At 42.7% G+C, this 19,452-nt stretch overlaps 1 protein-coding gene across 1 annotated transcript in view; it reads right to left on the minus strand.

The window, feature by feature from the left end:
• Positions 1-19,452, minus strand: part of CSE1L (chromosome segregation 1 like) — a 1,337,268-nt gene that overhangs the window by 1,171,158 nt on the left and 146,658 nt on the right. The window lies entirely within an intron of this gene.

Consider the following 19,452-nt stretch of genomic DNA (forward strand, 5'->3'; position numbering starts at 1 on the left):
TTAAAAATAACTTCATAGTCTGGCTGCTCTCATCTTGTACAGGGGCCAGGGATACATTTTCATCTAAACCAGGTGGGGTGGTGGCTTGTAAAATTATTTGCCACCATAGCTCCCTATACTCCACCTTTTTTTCCCATTGCCCCACCTTCTTGCTTTTTTTTTTTCACGCCTTCCAATAAAAAGGATGTAAATCTCACTATTATAATCTAACGAGTGTTTATAGAGAGCATTAGTTCTTTTTTGTTCTGCATATTATAGCAGTCTTCATACGTCCTTTTTAATTTCCGTTCAGTTTGGCTATATAGAAGGACCGACTTCACACACTGCTAAACATACTATTCCAAATGAGTCATAATTAAAAAAATTCTTTACTAGTTAACATTTTCTGCTGCTTAACAATTCTTCTCTCTTAATGTATCTACATTGCTGGCAACGGCCACATTTATAGGTGCCAGTCTTTCTTGATCCGTGTGCTTTAAAATCATTTTCCAAAACATTTTTCAGGTTTGGGCAGTTTATACACAAATTTTAATCCATCTTTCGAAATATCCAAGTCAGAGATTCATGAACTTCTCCCATTCAGACTTAATATTTCTTAAAGTGCACATACTAGCATTATACTCCCAAAACCATAGCTTTACCAAAATCTACATCATGGTTCTGCTCATTCTCTAGTCTCAACCAGGGGTTCCACTAGTAAAGGTTTAAATCTCTTGCCCATCATATACTTGTTTTACCACTTGCTCTATTAATTCATTTAGATAACATCTTGCTCTGAACAAACCCTTCAAAAAATGACATTCATTTTCAAATTCAGTATTACAGCAGATCCTACTAGCCCTTATAAATTGTCCTTTGACAATGCTCTTTATAATGGTAGGGGTGTGCACTGTTGAAATGCAAATCTGAATTTTGAAAAGGTACTATTTCTATGCACCTTAGAATTAAACCTGCCATTTTCCTTATAAATTTCAATATCAAGGTACTGAAGTTTCTCATGGGAGAGGTTGCAAGTAAAACGCAGAAAAGATGTGATTTTGCTCATAAAATTTAAAAATTAGTGTATTTTATCAGTATTCAGTCCACAGGACACATGTCATCCAAAAATCTCTTGTACATAATCCAACAGTCCCTGTAAATAGAATGCAGGACATGTTTTTCTTCCTATTTTGCCAGCACTAAATTTGCATACATTGGGGAGTATTCTGCGTCCATTAACTTGATGGCACAGCTCACCTTTAAAATAAATGAAGTTATATTTCAGCACCAATTCCAATAAAGTTGCAGACCATTTTCTCATTCTTTGTTAACTTTGCATCAATCTCCTCTAACATTTCCATCCCTTCCCTATAGGGAATGCTGGAGAGCAAGTCTATTGCATCTATTGTGAAACACCAAATCTCATCTATACAAATCACTGCTCATTTCTCTTAAGTCCCAGGAGTCCCTCAATATACTCATTTAATCATAATTTCTTTAGTTTCAAATTCACATATTTCACTAAAAGCAACTTTTTGAACCTTCAGCGAAGACTATGGGTCTTAAGGGGCAGATCAGTTTCATTTTTGTGTTTTTCAAAAAAAAAAAAAAAAGGGGGTATTATGGGTTTATCCACTTTTAGATAGGTGTACGTGTTACTGTCGATCAAACCTTCCGTAAACATACCCAACTGCTAGGTCCACCCTTCTGTATGACATATTAACTTCATTTCTCGATACACTTACATACTTGCCAATGTCCATCAATATTTCATTTTACCTTAATAAATTAAGGTATCCATTAGCACAGTTTCCCCACCCTAGTCTCTGTTCATAACCCTGGTTTCTCTATCATTACAGTTCATTAAAAACACTTCTCTCCAAGGTTTACATTAGCTTTGTACTTAACCTTGGAGAATTTTTATAATTTCACCTTCCACAATGCATTCAAAGATTTTTTATTTGAGGGTGTAGGGGTGGGTTAAGTGTGCTTTTTTTCTGTGTGCACCACTTGTAATATTGTCCTGGGGTAACAAACCCAGGTTAATTTTTCTGGTGAATAACTCAAAGTTTTGGCTAAATCTCCTTTCTTCAAGGGTATAAATTTCGTTCCTTTGGACAGGAGACTAAAATGTTCATCCTGTAGTACTATTTTACTGAAGTTGTAAATACTGCAACCTTTAACAGTTGTACTTACTTTCATCCTGCTTAATACATTCTCCAACATTTTCCAAATTGGGGTGGGGTATAATTTCAGAATTTATCTCACCCTCCCCTCCAGAAAAAAATTCTGCTGTTGATATTTCCCTGCCTTGTTCCCAATTCCTTCTGACCTCCGCAGAGGTACGTGTTCAGAAAAATCATCCAGTTCATTTACTGGTTCTATCTGCACATTTTCATCCCCATTTTCCAAATTGAGTGAAATTAATCACATAATTTCTCTACTGTCCAAACCTAGCATTTGACATGGGCTTAGGGTAACTTGTATTGCTTTTATATTAATTAATATCTCTAACTTTAACTTTCGTTTAACAAGTTCATCACTTTTAACATTTCCTTTCTAACACTATTTTTCTTTCACAAGGGATGACATGAATAAACTCATTCTTAACTTGTTCACTTAACATTTCCATTTCTATTTGCTTTCTTCCTTTAGTCTACAGTTTTCCTTCACAGTAGCTTTCAACATGTCCAATCCACCTCTTAAAAAAAATCCAAAATTCTTCATGACACAAACTACCAGAAACAACATTAGGATATTTATATATCCTTAGACCCTTTGGTACAATTCCTTCTATAATACATAATTTTAAATAGGAATTTTCAATGTCCAAAGTTCTGAATTTAAGCAAAAGTTTGGATAATCTGTCTACTTTAGTTTTATATGAATCAGTTGACTGGGGGGCTTCACCAATATTCTCTAAATTTAGAGGTAAAATTACTTTTAACCAGTCCTTTAATTCCACTCCTCCACTTTGGGTTATGGCAGCATAGGTCTCTCAGTCTTGACCAGGAGGAATAGAAGAAACCCCAGATCCATTACAGTCCAAATTACTTCTAAACATTGCAGGTGTCTGAAAAAATTCATTTTCACAGACTCCATTGTTATTGGGACCAGGAATGTCTGGTTTAAAATTCCCTGCTCATCCTGTTTTCCTGCTGTTTGGATACATTTCCATGTAGTTCCTGGTTATACCCGGCTTGCACTCTAATAATCATTTCTACCATCGACTGGCTCAGTGGGGTGAGGTGGTCAATCAACTGCAATAGCTGTCCAATCAGCTTGTGGGTTTGACAGATGTCTTCCTTCCCACCTCTTCCTTCTATCTCCATGCTGGTATCTCCTTCCATAGCCAGACATGGATCCAATAAGCCACAAAAAAATGGCAAAAAGCACCAAACTTACACTAAAACTAAGTCCAAGGTACTCAGGAAATCCATGGTCCCTGTACTAAAGATGAGAGCAGGCAAACTGTGAAGTTATTTTTAAACAAAGTCATTTTTATTTAAAAATATGTAAAATCTGAGGTTTTCTGAACCAAATGGTTGTTTTTAAACTGAAAAGTATGATTAAAACTTTGACTACCAGAGGAAGCCTGATTATAAAACTGCCTTTCAGCTCTTCTTCATGCAGAAAGCTTTTAGTCAAACTATTTTAAAAACATTTTAGTTGTTTAACTGAAAGTGTGATTAAGGTCTACACGCTCTAGGGACCTTAACCTTGTCACCACAATAACATGCCGGAGGAATATAGACTCCTGTCCCACAGACTTCCCATACTCTGGATTAAACTACCTAGTTATATCAAACAAAGCTCCTCATTAGCACTAGAGAAAAATCTTGATGACTGGATGGGAAATAGGAAATTCACTCTGGGATCACTTCTGTGGCTTTGTTCGACAGTGGCACAGGAAAAAAAATTTCTAGGGTGGCAAAAGCCAGGGTACCTTTTTGGCTGGGCTTGTATAGGCCCTAGGGCCGATAGCCTAGTGCCTACCTATGAAAACTTTGACCATCCAGAGGGATAATTACAAAACTGCCTTTCAGCTTTACTTCATGCAGAAAGCTTTTAGTCACTGTTATTTTAAGACATTTTAGTACATTTTATATACCCTGAAATGTATTTTTACGGTAATTACCTTTCCACTTTTTTTTTTTTTTTTTTTTTTTTTTTTACTTCCCATTTGATTTTATTGGTTAACCTATGTTTTAGAAGGGTATAAAAGTATTACTGTAGTTGTCCATCTGCATCTGAAGTCGTCCATTTGTAGAAACAAAAACACTGTTTTAACGTGTATGCGTTTAAGTTCTATTTTATATTAAAACTGCTTCAACTGGAACTGCTCTGCTGGTGGTAACTTTCCTGAGTACCTTGGACTAGGTTTTAGTGAAAAGTTTGGTTCTTTTTGCCATTTTTTGATATCCCCCTTTGTTTGAGAAACTGGGAAAAAAACAGGGAGCCGGATATACTAGTTTAGGTTGTTTTCCAAAGCTACTTTTGGAATGAAGGAAAGATTGGCTCTAAAGAGAAATGCTATCCTTGTGGAAAACCATAAAGGGAGGTTTTATACAAAGAGCTTGCAATTCCAAAACCCTCTTGGCGGACTTAATTGCCACCAAAAGGGCAGTCTTAGAAGACAGAAACTTAATATCACACTTGCAGCAGGCTCTGATGGAGGTTATCAGGACTGCACCATCAAAGTAAGTTCTCAAGGAGGTCTAAACAAAGATACTCCTTTAAGAAAGACCTTGCAGAGCTTCGAAAAAAAACATGGGACTATCGCTTAGGTGGAAGTGGGAAACAGCTGCCAACTGTACCTTAACCATCAAGAAGCTTGCTCCTTGTTGGATCAGACAAGAAAGGAAAGATAGGATGTCCAGAACTAAAGCAGAAAAAGGATCAATGTCATGCTGACTAGCCCAGAGAGAATCTCTTCCATTTGCTGGAATAAACCTTTTAGTGGAAGGCTTCTGAGATGCGAAAATATCCTTCACCAGGGAAGGCAACTTGGAGTTACTGAATCACTGGAATTGGAGGTACCAAGCTGTCAGCCGCAGGGATGTCAGGTCGGGAGGAGTAAGTCCCCCATGGATGGGAAATAAGATCCTGGACCAGATGGAATATCCAAGGCATATAATTCAGATGAGACAATAGGCGAGAGAACCACATTTGACGAGTCCAGAAGGGGGCTATGAAGATGGGGCGAGCCTTCAGGCAATAGGCTCTCTGTAGAACTTTAGGAATTAAAGGCATTGGGGGCTAGGCAAAGAGGAGTCCCGGCGACCAATCATGAATCACAGCACCCTTGGGTGACTCCTCTGGTAAGGGGGGGGGGCAGGGAGATCAGGGCAAAATACTTGCTGCATTTGTGATTGGTTGGAGATGCAAACAGATCACAGCATGGAGATCCCCACAGCTCTGTTTCAGAGACCAATCTCGTGGGAGCTCAAGCTAGATGTGTGGTCATCATGGCTTGGGGTTGCAGAAGGCAAAAAGTCTCCCTAGCAGAAGATCCTGAGATCGGCTCCACCAATTTAAGGGACGCCTGCAGACCGGAGATATTCAGATTAATGTGGACATAAGATGAAGATGAGCCAGCCACTGTACTGCTAAGGTCCACTGAAGCACTCGCATGCGACACCTGGCGAAGGGAACCAACTGAATAGTCGCCACACTAGACTCAAGCGGAAGGATGGACTAAACAGTGCCCATCCAGAACTTCGACTTTTTGACAAATAAATTTACCCTAAGGTCCAGAATAGCACAGGTTCTTTTGGGCTCTAAAAGCAAGTACTGGATCCTTGCTGTCCTGTTGATACTTTGAATGGCCCTTTTCTGAAGAAGGACTTTCACCTCTGAAAGCCAACTCCCTTTGACTGGGTGGGACGTACAAAAGTGACTTGGATTTGGAGGGGGTGATTGAAGGGTATAAAATATCCCCTGGACACAATGTTTAGCACCCACTGGACTGAGGTAATAGTCACCCAAGCCAAGTGGTGCAAGGAGATATGACCCTCGACTGCCTTCAGGGCAGGGCAGTCAGGCAGTGCTTCAGAAGCGCTGAGGGGGAGTCTCTAAAAAGGGTTCTCAGAAGCCCTGATTCTGTGGACCCCTCTGCCTCTGGGGCGGCATCTTCCATCGAATCCTCCTGCCTGGCCAGAGAGGATTCCTGCGGAGCATCCTGGGAGGAAGACTGTGCCCTGCAGAACCACAGCTTCTTACTACTCCCTCCCCCCGAATCTTGGAAAAGGAACGCTGGGAGGTAAAACACTATCAACCGCAGACAAGGTCTTTCCCTCCTGCTCACTGCCTGTCAATGTTTCCTTGATCAAGGAACCAGAGAGTAGATTCATCGAACGTGGCACTGGTAAGGGACACAAACCTGCAAAGGCAAAGCCAGACATGACTTCTAATAGCAACGCATGCTCCCGCTGCTCGTGAGGCGGCTTCAACAGCATTCAAGATCAACCTCATCGAGGCATTAGGAGAAACAAGCACAGACAGCTTTGGAGAAACAAGCGCAGAGAGCTTTGGAGAAACCACCTTAAGGCTCTCCAGAGGCAACAACTCTAAAAGGAAGAGGAACATTCACAGACCAAATCCCTCTGCAGCCAAGTAGAATTGTAGCAGAGACCTGCACGTTTCCCAAAACAATCACCTTAGACACCCTATTAGATGGACGGTAGAGCTCTGTTTTGTGAGGTCCTTCTTGGTGGCTGCAGCAACCACAATATCTACAGGGACACCTTTATTCCTAAATGGTTGGCCTTTGGGGGTATTGAGAAACTTATCCACACTCTTGTGGGCCAGTTCAACTGTGGCCGGTTCCTTCCAAGCCCTGCTGACAATGAGCTGGACTAACTCACAAAAGGAGACACACCCAGGGGGAAGACAGGCCGGCCTCAAACACCTTCAGAATCAGATTCCTTGGAGGACAGGGTGAGGGACGGCCAACTGCCCTTTTTCAGGATCTCAAGTATGTTGCCAAAGGACACTTCCCTTCATCGAAATCTGGTGTTTTCCATGACAAACTCCAGAGGGGAGTCTAGCTGCCTCCTTGTGCACGTCCTCTTCTGAAGGGGCTCCTCCACCATGGGCTCTGGGGAGGATTGAGGAGGGTATCCCTATAGGGGTGATGCCCTTCAGAAGGCGATTCCAGGGGGCTATCCCCAGGCCAATGATGCAGGCTTGCCACGCAAAACAGAACCAGGCATGGTTGGGTCCAGAGCAAAGGTAGAGGCTGCTGACCAATCCGAAACTTTATCGCCTGGAAGGCAGACGAACTGGATGATGCCACACCTTCCTCCCAACCAGCCACAACCGTCTAAGGGGGGGGGAGGGGAGACCCCGGCACAGAACAAACATCCCCAGACAGTGTCAGACCAGAGCTATCCAGGAAAGAAGCACCCAAGGGAAGGTAATGGTCTAAAAACTCTGGACCAGAACACTCACCCCAGCAGCCACTGGGGATCTCTCAGGCCCGAAGCAAAGCCAACCCAGACAGCAAGGGAACTGAAACAGTCAGGGACCCAGGCGGCGTGGGAGTGGGGGGTGCTACCAGACGCAGATGGCCTCTCCTTAGCAAACTCTGCCCCTAGTGCCCCTAAACTCCCAGGAGTTGGGTGGGAGGAGAAAAAAATCACGAGGTGCATGAAGCGCCCCTTAGCAAATGGCTAAGGGACAGAAGCAGGCTCAGTTCCATTTGGGCTTTGCTGAAACTCCTCATCATCTGGTCCATATCAGATGGGAGCAAATTCCTGGTAGGCCATGAGAAAACTGAAGACTGGCCTGAATGGGTAGAGTGTCTGCGGTCCCTAGATGAGGAGGTGCTGGACTTCCTCTGATCAGAGTGTTTGCAGTGCTCCAGAGGAGCCATCTGATCCAAAGACCCAGATGGATTGGAGCGTACCAGGTTCCCCGCAGACTAATCGGAGGTCAGAGAAGAGGGGGGGTTTTGATCCAATCCGAGAACCTCCAAACTTCAGAAGTCTGATCCAGCCAGGGGAGCTGAGGCTTTTGGAGGTGATAACCACAGAGCCGATGCCCCCCGAGGCTAGACACTGATCTGGGACACATGGATCCGAGAGCCTGGGCTGTTTAACAGGGGAGTCCAGAAAGGAAGAGGGCTTCCTCTTGGGATCACATGGGGCTTTGCAGGGATACCCCGAAACAAAGGGGACCCCCCCCTTTAGCCAGCCCCTTTAGCAGCTTATTCCTATGGTACAGGAGACCCCTAGCATTGAACCCTGCACAGACATCTCAATCTCCTAACGGGCTCTCCTAGACAGTAGATGCACTTCATGTGTGTTGGCAGGAGCTAGCTTCCAACCATATGAGGAGCAGTGTCTAAAACCAAAGTGTCAGCCAAAAAAAAAAAAATCAGGACAAAACCCTCCAACCTCACTCGACAAAGGGAAAAAAGGGTGGGAAAAACCTTAATGGCAAGCAAAACAGGGGGAGGGGGGAACTACTACTACGGACTGTAAAAGTACTGATCATTAAAACCCTTACTGTCAGTGAAAAAAAAGGACAGAAAGAACCCAAAAAATCACTTCTCTGAAAAAAATAGCAAGCTCACAGTTCGCAGCAAACAAATCAGAGGATGATGGGTAACAGGAAGTAAGGGAAGAGGAGGAGCTCGAGCTCAGGAGCTGTCGCTCACTTTGCCAGTTCGGTTCTGAGGTCGGATCCAAGACCCATCCGTGATCGATAACGACATGGATAGCATCAGATCCATGAAATGTTGGCGGCTTTCCTTGAAAAGTACAGTTTTGTACCTATGTTAGAGTGCTAATACAGCTGCAGTCATAACAGATGGGTTCTCCTGCCGTCAGGCGGGTCCTCGGTCGGCCGAATTCCAAAGTCTAGGTCCAGCGTCTGTTGTCGTCGCTTCTTCCCTGACGTCAGTGCGACAGGGGTATAAAGGAACCAGCCAACGCCATTTTCTTCAGTTTTTCTTGCTCCAGATGTCAGGTGCCCCCAGAAGGAAGGCAATAATAAATGTGTGATAATGCAGTGCTATATAATCAATACAGTAGTTGCAAGCAAATACATCATAAATGAAAACCCCAATCAGGTTGTATGAGGATGTGTTAGCCTATAGGCCTGTCCCAAGAGGGAAAAGGAGGGAGGGAAACCTGGACTGCAGCTGTATTAGCACTCGAACATCTACATTTATGGTAGGTACAAAACTGTACTATGTTCATTGTGCATACAGCTGCAGTCATAACATATGGGTAGAATCCCAAAGCTAAGAAAGGGGTGGTAGGCACTAGTTGGAACAAGGAGGAGCTTTCTGGTCAGCTACTGTATATAATCACTAGGAGGAATTTTGAAGAGCATGTTCACTACAAACGCTGCTCTCTCTTAAATTACTCTCTGTATGTGGTGACAAGCGTTACATCCTACTAAATTTCTCTACTGAATGGATAAATACTGTATTGTTTCTATACTTTGTATGTATATATAAATACCCTTACTTGCATGGTACATGAATGCTTAATCCTTTACTTGTATAGTGAATGAATATACTGTTAACATCTGCATTTAACCTGGTTTAGAACAGCTAGATTTCTGTACCAAATTACATTCACTGGATACTTGTATTATTGCATTGACATTACTTATATCAACTGTTGCTAATATTGAAATATTATCTTGGTATACCTGTTATAGTAACTAGCAGATATCTAATTCTCCTCTCTTTACTGACATACTTATTTATCTGATATCTCTCTACCCATTCCTCTGCTTAACCTCCTATGCTATTTCTGTTTCCTTTGGTCTTCCTAACCCTATATTTCTTCTGTTTTGTATTCCAGCATTAAAGCCTAGTGCTCCTCATCGGGTTGTCCCTCCCTGCTGACCCATCTCACTTGGTATCACTGAAGCAACATAGCAGGAAAATTGTGTTGGCACCCAAGAAGCACCCTATTCTCCTCTTGAACACGGGTTATTTGCTGCTTAATCCTTCCACTACTGCCTGTATGTCACTTTGCCTAATTATTTTAGTTTATGTTTTGTCCATTGTGGAAGCACACACGTGACACCAGCTACGGTTTTCCCTCAGCTTTCAGACACTTACCCTAACATCTTTCCTCTTTACTGCTACTCCTCCTACCCCAGGTTGTCTAACTTTTTCCTCCACTGTTATCCCACTTGCCTGCCTGTTTCTGCTCCCATACTGTCTGTAATTTGCTTTCCTGGCCTGTTGCACTCTTTTTCCCTCTTATTCCTCCCTATCCTTCATCAATTGACTATATCTTGAACATCTCTACTTGTATACTTGCTATTACCCCTATCACTGTCCCTCTGCTGACTATTTTTCCTTGTGCCTGTTATATTCTTGTAAACTACTGCCTACCTTCTTATCTTTCTTTAACAAACTCTCCTTTACATATCTCTAAACCACGAGCATATGAAATAGTAGTCTTTCAGCTACTCTGCTTAGCTGATAGACTTCGCTCCCCTCCCTACCCCCTTATCCCACCCACCCCACGTACCCCTCCCTACCCCCTTATCCCACCCACCCCACGCACTCTAGCTTTATACCTGACATACCACACCTCCTCCTTCTCTCCACCTATCCTAGCCTCCTACATACCACTCCTCCTCTATATCTTAACCTACCCTAAGCTCCTATCTCACCTGTACCGCCCTCCTTGCAAACCTCCCTCTATTACCTCCTCCTACTCCCCTCCCCTCCCAATAACTACTCACTTACCTTGATTTCCACCTGGTTTCATTTACTCACTCTATACTCTTAGCCTATATCCAGTTTATTCCTCTTTCACCACAATATGTCTACCAAAACTTACAAACCAATACCCAAGACCCCTGTATTAGGAACTACCTTGGAAAACCTAACACTTCCACCTATTATTTTGCTTGCCCTCACATTACCATACTTCCTAACCTGTTATGAATCAAATCCCAATTACCACTTTATCTACTCACCCAAACATACAGCCACTGATCTCATAAGCCTAAAACTTACTCATTTAAACATTACGTCTATCCCTAGCTACCTCCTTGCCAGATATCACAGACTGTCCCACATTAAATTTCTAAATCTCTTGATTAAGAAACCAAAATATTTTTTACTCCCCTATCATAGCTTACCTTGAACATAGCCACTCTACCTTGGTTGACGGGGACATCCACCCCAACCCAGTGCCCTTAACTACTCCACCTGGTGTGGCAACCACTTCACTAAACTCTTCCCTACTACTACCAACCTCTAATACAAACACTCTACTCATAGGTCACCTTAATATACGAAGTGTCAATAATAAAATCACCCATCTCCACTCCCTTCTACAACACCACTCCTTTGACATTCTTTGTTTAACTGAAACCTGGTTAAAACCCTTTACCAAAGATAATGAAATCTTACCTCCAGGTTATAACATCTTGAGACTTGACCGCAAAACTAAAAAAGGCGGAGGAGTTGCACTCCTATTCAAAACAAAACTTAGTGTAACATTAATACCCTATGATAACCTGGACAATAACAAGACTGAACTTCTTATCTCAAAGCTACAACTAAACCCTAAAAAGTCCATCTATATTATCTGTATACATCTACCCCCTGGAAACAATTCTACTACTATAGAAAATAACCTTAGTTGGCTCTCCTCCTCCTATCCCCAAGAAACCATAATTCTCGGAGACTTTAACCTGGACTGGTCCTCTTTAACTACTAATAACCCAGCTTCACATATTAACCTCCATGACTTTACTCAAATAATAAACGCCTCCACTAGGACCAATAAAATTAACAACAAAGAAAGCATTCTAGACTGGATTCTCATTAATAAACCTCTTATTAAATATCAGTCTGGAGTACTACCTGATGACTTTAGCGATCACAATCTAACCTATATTACTAGACAAAGAAATGCCTCTAACAACACACCTACCTACAGGATCCTACGTAATCTCAAATGTTTCAACCCTATACAATTTAGAACTGAACTAAGTGCCTGCAATTGGAACTAACTAAAGACACTTCCTCTTGAAGAAGCTGTACAATACTTTAATACTACATTCCTAACTATTCTAGATAATCATGCCCCATCACGCACTATCCTAATTAAATCTAAACCTGCCCCTGGTTATCTAAAGATACAAGACAAAAAATGCTACTTAGAAATAAAGCTTGGATAAAATGGCGAGCTAGCAAATCTCCTGCAGACCAACAGACCTTTAGATACCTAAGAAACAGTACTAAAAAAGCTATCTTCTCTGATAAAAGAAGTTATTATAGCAATCTCCAGCAAGCTAATCACAATAACCCTCAAAAATTTGGTCAACCCTAAACAGGCTTCTACACCCTGGACAGACTACCACTCCATCCCCACCGGATCTGAAAAGAATTCTTCCTTGATACTACCAATACTTCCAACTCTTGCTATATTGATACTATTAATTCTTTGGCCTCTCACCTCTAGTGACTATACTAGTATCCCGACCCTGCATCCTCCAGACTACCAATCTTTAGGCTACAACCCATCTCCACTGCCTTTATACAAAAATGTATCCACAAACTTAAACCCTGCACCCTCGCTGACCAACTCCCATCTGAATTGCTTCAAAAGCAGCCTCTGAAATTGCCTATCCCATATCTATTCTCATTAACAGAACCATAAATGAAGAAACCATACCTGACATTTGGAAAATCTCACATCATACCCTTGCACAAAGGAGGTAACTCCTATGAACTCTCTAATTATAGGCCCATAGCTCTCTTGTCCCCACTAGCAAAGATCATGGAAAATGTGTTCATCATCAGTTAATGGACCACTTAATAAAGTACAACATTCTCACTAACTGTCAACATGGATTTAGGCCTTCTCACAGCACAACCACCGCTCTCCTCACTTTTACAGACCATATTAATAAGAATCGTAATAACAGCATCCTGTCTTCAGCTCTCTTTATTGACCTGTCTAAGGCCTTTGATATGGTTAACCACTCCATTCTCCTGAAAATTCTTGAATCTCTCTCCTTAGAATCTAAGGCTGTCCACTGGTTTAATTCCTATCTTACAAACAGGAAACAAGCCGCTCTTTGGGATAACAAACTCTCATCCCTTCTCCCATCTCACTTGGGGTCCCCAAGGATCTATTCTTGGACCACTTTTTCTCCCTCTTTATAAATGACTTACAAGCAGCGATTCCCCAGGCCACTTGTATACAATATGCTGACGACTCCACATTAATTTGCTCTGCTAAATCCATCCCTGAACTACAAATTAACACTCAAGCTGTTTTCTCCAAAGTTGAAACCTGGTTCTCAAAACGATGCCTACTTCTAAATGCTAAAACAAACTCTTACTCTTTAAGCCCACTACCAGATCCCCTACACTAGACTTTACTATCCTATCTAGCAATGGAACTACTATATCACCTGACCCTACAACCAAACTACTAGGTGTCACAATTGACAACAACCTCACCTTTGATTGTCATATCAATAATACCATTAAATCTGTAAACAGAAAACTCGCCTCTATAGAATTAAAACTTTCTTAACCCCTTCAGCCAAAGCTACCCTTGCCCACTCATCTAATTTCTACTCTTCTATGCTTCACCTATTTATACTAACCTCAAGAAAAATATTCTCTAAACTATCTACCACGCACAATAATATAGCTAGATTTGTTACTGGTAAACCTTTCAGAACACACCACTGTCTGAATCTGCAGCAACTAAACTGGCTTGAACTATCAAACATGTTACTTCTTTCCCAACTCACATTTGTTCATAGAGCACTTTACCAACCTCACAACACACCTATACTCTCCAACCTCTGCATCCCCTACTCCAATCTAAACTCCCTCCGCTCATCTAGCAAACTGCTAGTTACCTTAACCAAATCTAAAAACCTAGCAGGTGATTCCCTTTTTTCAAATACCATTGGAAAACACTGGAATCAACTTACTTCTATTGCTTCCACTGTTTTGTTTAAACAAAAACTCAGAAGTTACCTTAAAAGCCACTGGATGTGTCCCTGCTCTAATCCTGACTAAAATAATTTCCATCTATTATTCTCGCTTTCTTCCTACTGCCTGCTCCTTCTGCTTCCTCCCTTACCTTTCTTTTACCATTACAGACTGCTCCTTGTCATCGCCATCTTTATGGCCCTTAATCTCTCTAACTACCTTATGTCTATTTATATCTGCTCTCTCTCTATTGTTGCTTCTCTTTCTTTAATCTTATACTTCCTCCTTGGTATTAAAACATATTAGAATGTTCATCATTGTGTTACTTAGATTTGCTAGAAAGTTAAGTGCTGTTCTTTCAGTTAACTTATTACATTTCCTTTTCCATGTTCTTTCACTTGTTTTTTCCTGTTTTTAGATATAGGTAACAATGTGTATTATGTCATTTGTCCTCATGATGTATCTCCTTTTGTCTATATGTGGAGCTTTTCTCCCCAGGCCTCTGCTGAAAATGGAAATATATCCAGTTGGATTAGCCCGGTCAACAAATGTAAAATAAATAAAATAAATAAATAAAATACCCTGCAAGACTGCAGTGGCAAAGCCTGCTCTAGATTTGGAGTATAATGGTAGATTGTAGTGTTTGGAGAAGGTATGCACAGAACTCCAAGTGGCTGCTTCCAAAATATCCTTGGTAGGAACTCCTCTGAGGAAGGCTACAGAGGTGGCTGTGGCCCTGGTGGAATGAGTTCTAATGCCTGTAGGAACAGTTTTGCCATGAAAAGAATAGCAAAAGCGTATGCAGTGGGCTATCCATTTTGAGATTGTCTGTTTGGAAATTGGCTTCCCTTGAGCTCCTACCGCATAGGCCACAAAGAGCTGTTCTGATTTTCTGAAAGGCTTTGTTCTGTCCAAATAATGCAGCTGTCTGTGGATGTCCAAGGAATGTAGTAATCTCTCCCCTTTGTTTTGAGGATTAGGATAAAAAGTAGGTAAATGTATGGCCTGATTTAAAGCTACCCTGGATACCACTTTAGGCATAAAGGATGGGTTGGTTTGTAAGGAAACTCTGTCCTGATGGAAGATGATAAAAGGCTGGACAGCCATGAGAGCCTGTAGTTCTGAAACTCTACGAGCTGAGGTGATAGCCAGAAGGAAAGCTGTTTTCCAGGACAAATATCGCAAATCTGATGAGGCAGCTGGCTCAAAGGGAGGCAAGGTCAAGTTTTCCAGAATGAAATTAAGATCCCAAGCAGGTATTGGTTGTTTCCTTGGAGGCCTTAAATTCTTAGCCCCTCTGAGGAACTGTCTTAAGAGAGGGTGAGAGAATAAAGGTGGATCAGTGTTGTATTCTGCAGAAATGGCTGAGGCATGTATTTTGATGGAGGAGAAGGAAAGTCCACTACTTAGCAGTTCAGCCAAATATTGTAGTATTTGAGGTAAATTCAGTTTTCCAGGATCCTGGCCATTTTTCTCATTCCAGACAAAAACGTTTTTATTTTGCGGAGTAAGCTTTTCTAGTTCATGGCCTTCTGGCCTCCAAAATGACATCCTGCACCTCCTTGGAGAGTAGGGCCTGTTGAGATGCTAAGGAATCTTCCATGCAGCTAGATTGAGTGTTTTTAGCTGGCTGTGAAGTGTTTTGAAACTGTGCTGAGTCAGAAGAGGCATTAGAGGCAGGGTCCATGGTGGGGAATGCGTCAGGCTCCTCACGAGTGGGTACCAGTGTTGCCTTGGCCAGTCCGGAGCAATGACAATCATCTTTGGTCTGTCTGCTTTGGTCTTCAATAGAACTTTGGGCAGCAGAGGAAGAGGAGGGAAGGCATAAACTGTCATTGATGTCCAACTGAAAGAAAGAGCGTCCACTCTCCAGGCCTTTGGATGGAAGATCCTTGAGCAGAATTTTGTCAATTGAGGATTCTTGTGGGAGGCAAAGAGATCTAGGTCTGGCCTTCCCCATTCTTGGATTATTTCTGTAAAAACTTTTGGATGCAATTTCCATTCGTGTGGATCTGTCATATTCCTGCTTAGGTTGTCTGCCAGCGTGTTTTCCTTGCCTGGCAAGTACTGTGCTTGTAGTTCCATTAGTAAGTCCATGGCCATGTTCCAAAGTGACATGGCCAGTCTGCATAGGGGGTAAGAATGTGTTCCTCCCTGTTTATGTACCACATAACTGTGGTGTTGTCCGTTCTTATCAATAATTGACCTGGTTGTAGAAGGTCCTTGAAAGCTATAATAGCATTTATTACTGCTAGCATTTCTTTCTGATGTGAAGGTGCTTTTCTTTTTGCGACCATTTGCCCTGAATGCACCGATCTGTCATGTGCGCCCCCCAGGCGTAGTCTGAGGCGTCTGTTGTGATGACTATTTGCTTGTGGCTTGCTGAATGGAAGACCTGTGTTTGACATGCTTGAGCCCACCACAGAAATTCCTTTTGCAGACATGGAATTAGTGGTATTATTGTTTCCAAACTGTGGCTGTGTTGAGACCATATGTTTTTCAGGTACCATTGTAGTTTCCTCATATGCAGCTTTGCACATGGGATTAGTAAAATGCAAGATGCCATGAATCCCAGAGCCAGCAGGATTTTCCTTGCAGTCAGCCTGGTGCAATTTGATAGTGTTCTGAAGTATTGTATTAGTTGCCCCTGCTTCTCTGGCGTGAGGTAGGCCCATCTGGGTGTTTGTGTCCAAATTGGCACCCAGGAAAATTATCTTCCGAAAGGGTATTAGCCTTGATTTCTTTTTGATGACTGTATCCCAGAGATTTCAATAACATTATTACATCAGCCAGATGTTTCAGAAGAATGTGCTTGCTGTCCGCTTGGATCAAGCAGTCGTCCAAATAGGGGTATATTTGTATCCCTTGAAGTCTGCAGTAGGCAATTACTGATGCCAGGCATTTCGTGAATACTCTGGGCGCAGTAGATAAGCCAAAGAGCAATGCAGAGAATTGATAATGGGTTGAAACTGCAAGAAATCTGAGGTACCGTCTGCAATTTTGACTGATTGGGACATGCAGGTATGCCTCCTTGAGGTCCAATGTTACCAGCCAGGACTCCTTGCCCAGCATGGGAAGAAGTTGCTGTAGAGTAAGCATCTTGAATTTTGGTACGAGTAGAAATGTGTTTAGGATGGATAGATCCAAAATAGGTCTCCAATCTTTTCCCTTCCTTGGCACCAGAAATAGCCTGGAATAAAAACCTTGACCTTGTTCGTGCGTAGGTACCTCTTGAATAGCTTTCATGTTTATGAGATCTGCAATTTGCTTTTGTGCCTCTGCCCTTTGATTGTGTGGCAGGTTTGGCATGCCCCTCATTTTTGGAAGGTTGTGAAAATGGAATTTGTAGCCTCTGTTTATAATGTCCAGGATCCATTTGTCCTTAGTGACATGCCAATTTTTTGAAAATAATGCCAGCTTTCCTCCTAAGGGGGCTGCCATTTGAAACCTGGTTGGGATGCAAAGGGGAAAGTCATTGGTTTTGCTTTCTGAAAGATTGCGAATTGTCCTCACCACCTCTTTGTGTAGGAGCTTGCCATCGTCTGCCTCTATACGTTCCTTGGGACTGTCCTTTGCCCCTCGGGTGCCGGTATCTGCCTCTTTGGGGTCTGTCTGTGGCAGGAAAGGACCAGTTTTTGGAAGGCCAATTTCTACTAAAACGTGGGGGGTGAACCTGTAGAAATTCTCAGAGTTTGCATTGATTTAGCCTTTTCCTCCATTTTCCTTAATACCTCCTCAACATTAGCACCAAATAGTACATCCTTTTTTAGAGAGGCGTCTAGTAATTTAGCTTTGACATGATCAGGCAAGGCTTGTTCCTTGAGCCAGGCATGCCTACGTATGACTGATCCTGTAACAGCAGCTCTACATGAGGCCTCTAGAGCATCAAAACCACATTGTAAGGTATGCTTACCCACTTGTTCTGCACTACGCTTCAAATCCTGCAACTCCTTCAAGTCTGGTTGTTCAGGTTGTGACATTTTACTCTTCAGTTGTGATAACAAAAACTGTTGGTATTTTAGCATATGAAACTGACAGTTTAAGGCCCTCATGGATAAGGTAGCAGAGGTATATACCTTTTTTCCCCCACCTTTCTAAGGATCTGGAATCTCTCTCGGAAGGCAATGGATTTTGGCAATGGAGGCCTTAACTCCCTTGGGGCCCTGTGAGATGATTTCTGGGTCAGCAGCATGGCTTTTGTAAAGAAATTGGTGTGATTCAGGAACCCTGTAGTACCTGTCAGGCTTAACTGGAGCTGGAGGTAGAGTGTCCGGGTTAAGGCAGGCCTCAGAGTAAACATCTAGGATGCCCAAGACAGGAGGTATAGCCAGAGGCCTATGCTGAGGTAACAAGAGAAATTCCCTGAGCCTTTTCTTGGAATCTGAATAATCCTGGCCTTCCCAGTGGAAGTGTTCCCTTAAGGTATGCAAAGTTTCCCCAAATGAGTAATCCTCAGGGGGGGATACAGAAGGGATGGACTCCTCCGTATCAGAGTCTTCAAAAGGGGAGTAAGAATGTTCCTCATCATCAGAGTGCTCTGAAATAATGGAGCCCTGATCAGAGGAGGGGGAATCTTCCTCCACTCTGGGCCTTTTGTCCGGTGGGGGCTGAGAACCTCTGATTAGAGTAATTAAATCCTCAGCCATTTTAAGCATCTGTTTCTTAGGCATGGGGCCTGGAGATGGGCCCTGTGTAGCTGGTCTCAGAGTGCATGGTTGCTTTAGACTTTGTGAAAGCCTTGATGGAGAAAGAAGAGGAAGGTCTGAAGACACATTGAGTGGAGGTGGACCTGTCCACAGTCTGAGTTTCAACACCAAGAGTGGCTTCAGTATCTGTAGTCGGGGTGTGGGCCGAGGAGCCTGCGACCTCAGGCACAGGAGACACAGTCAAAGAAGTGTCGTCGGTGATCAGGGGCTGCGTAGGTACCTCACTGAGAACCGGACCACGTGTAGTCGGCTTTGGCGTGGTGTCGGAAGAGGCCGCGGACCTCGTGTGTTGGTCCTTGTCTTTGCAGTTTTTAGACAAAACCAGAGTCGGAGTATCAGATGACATAGTATAGTTAAATGCTTTCCCAAAATAATGCTGGGAAACTCCACCCGACGCTTAGTAGTGCGTTTGTTGAATGTAGCACAAAAACGACAGACCGAGACGTCGTGGTCTGGGCCTAAACAAGGTATACAGAGGGAATGGAAATCCTTATGCGGTACTTGCTTCCCACAAGAAATACAATTATTAACTTTGTCTGACATCGGTCTGAGGCAAGAAAAGTTTCCCCAACGGGATACTTAGCTTTTAAGAAGACTTCGGTTTCCAAATTTTGTAATTTCAGGAGCTGGCCGACTGGCACTTGCAAACTGCTTCTGCTTCGGGCACCGCGCGGCAAGAAAGACTGAAGAAAATCGCGTCGGCTGGTTCCTTTATACCCCTGTCGCACTGATGTCAGGGAAGAAGCGACGACAACCGACACCGGACCTAGACTTTGGAATTCGGCCGACCGAGGACCCACCTGACGGCAGGAGAACCCATCT

This window comes from Protopterus annectens, chromosome 12.part0 (genome assembly GCF_019279795.1).
Source record: "Protopterus annectens isolate FY-2018-M chromosome 12.part0, PAN1.0, whole genome shotgun sequence".
NCBI lineage: Eukaryota > Metazoa > Chordata > Ceratodontiformes > Protopteridae > Protopterus > Protopterus annectens.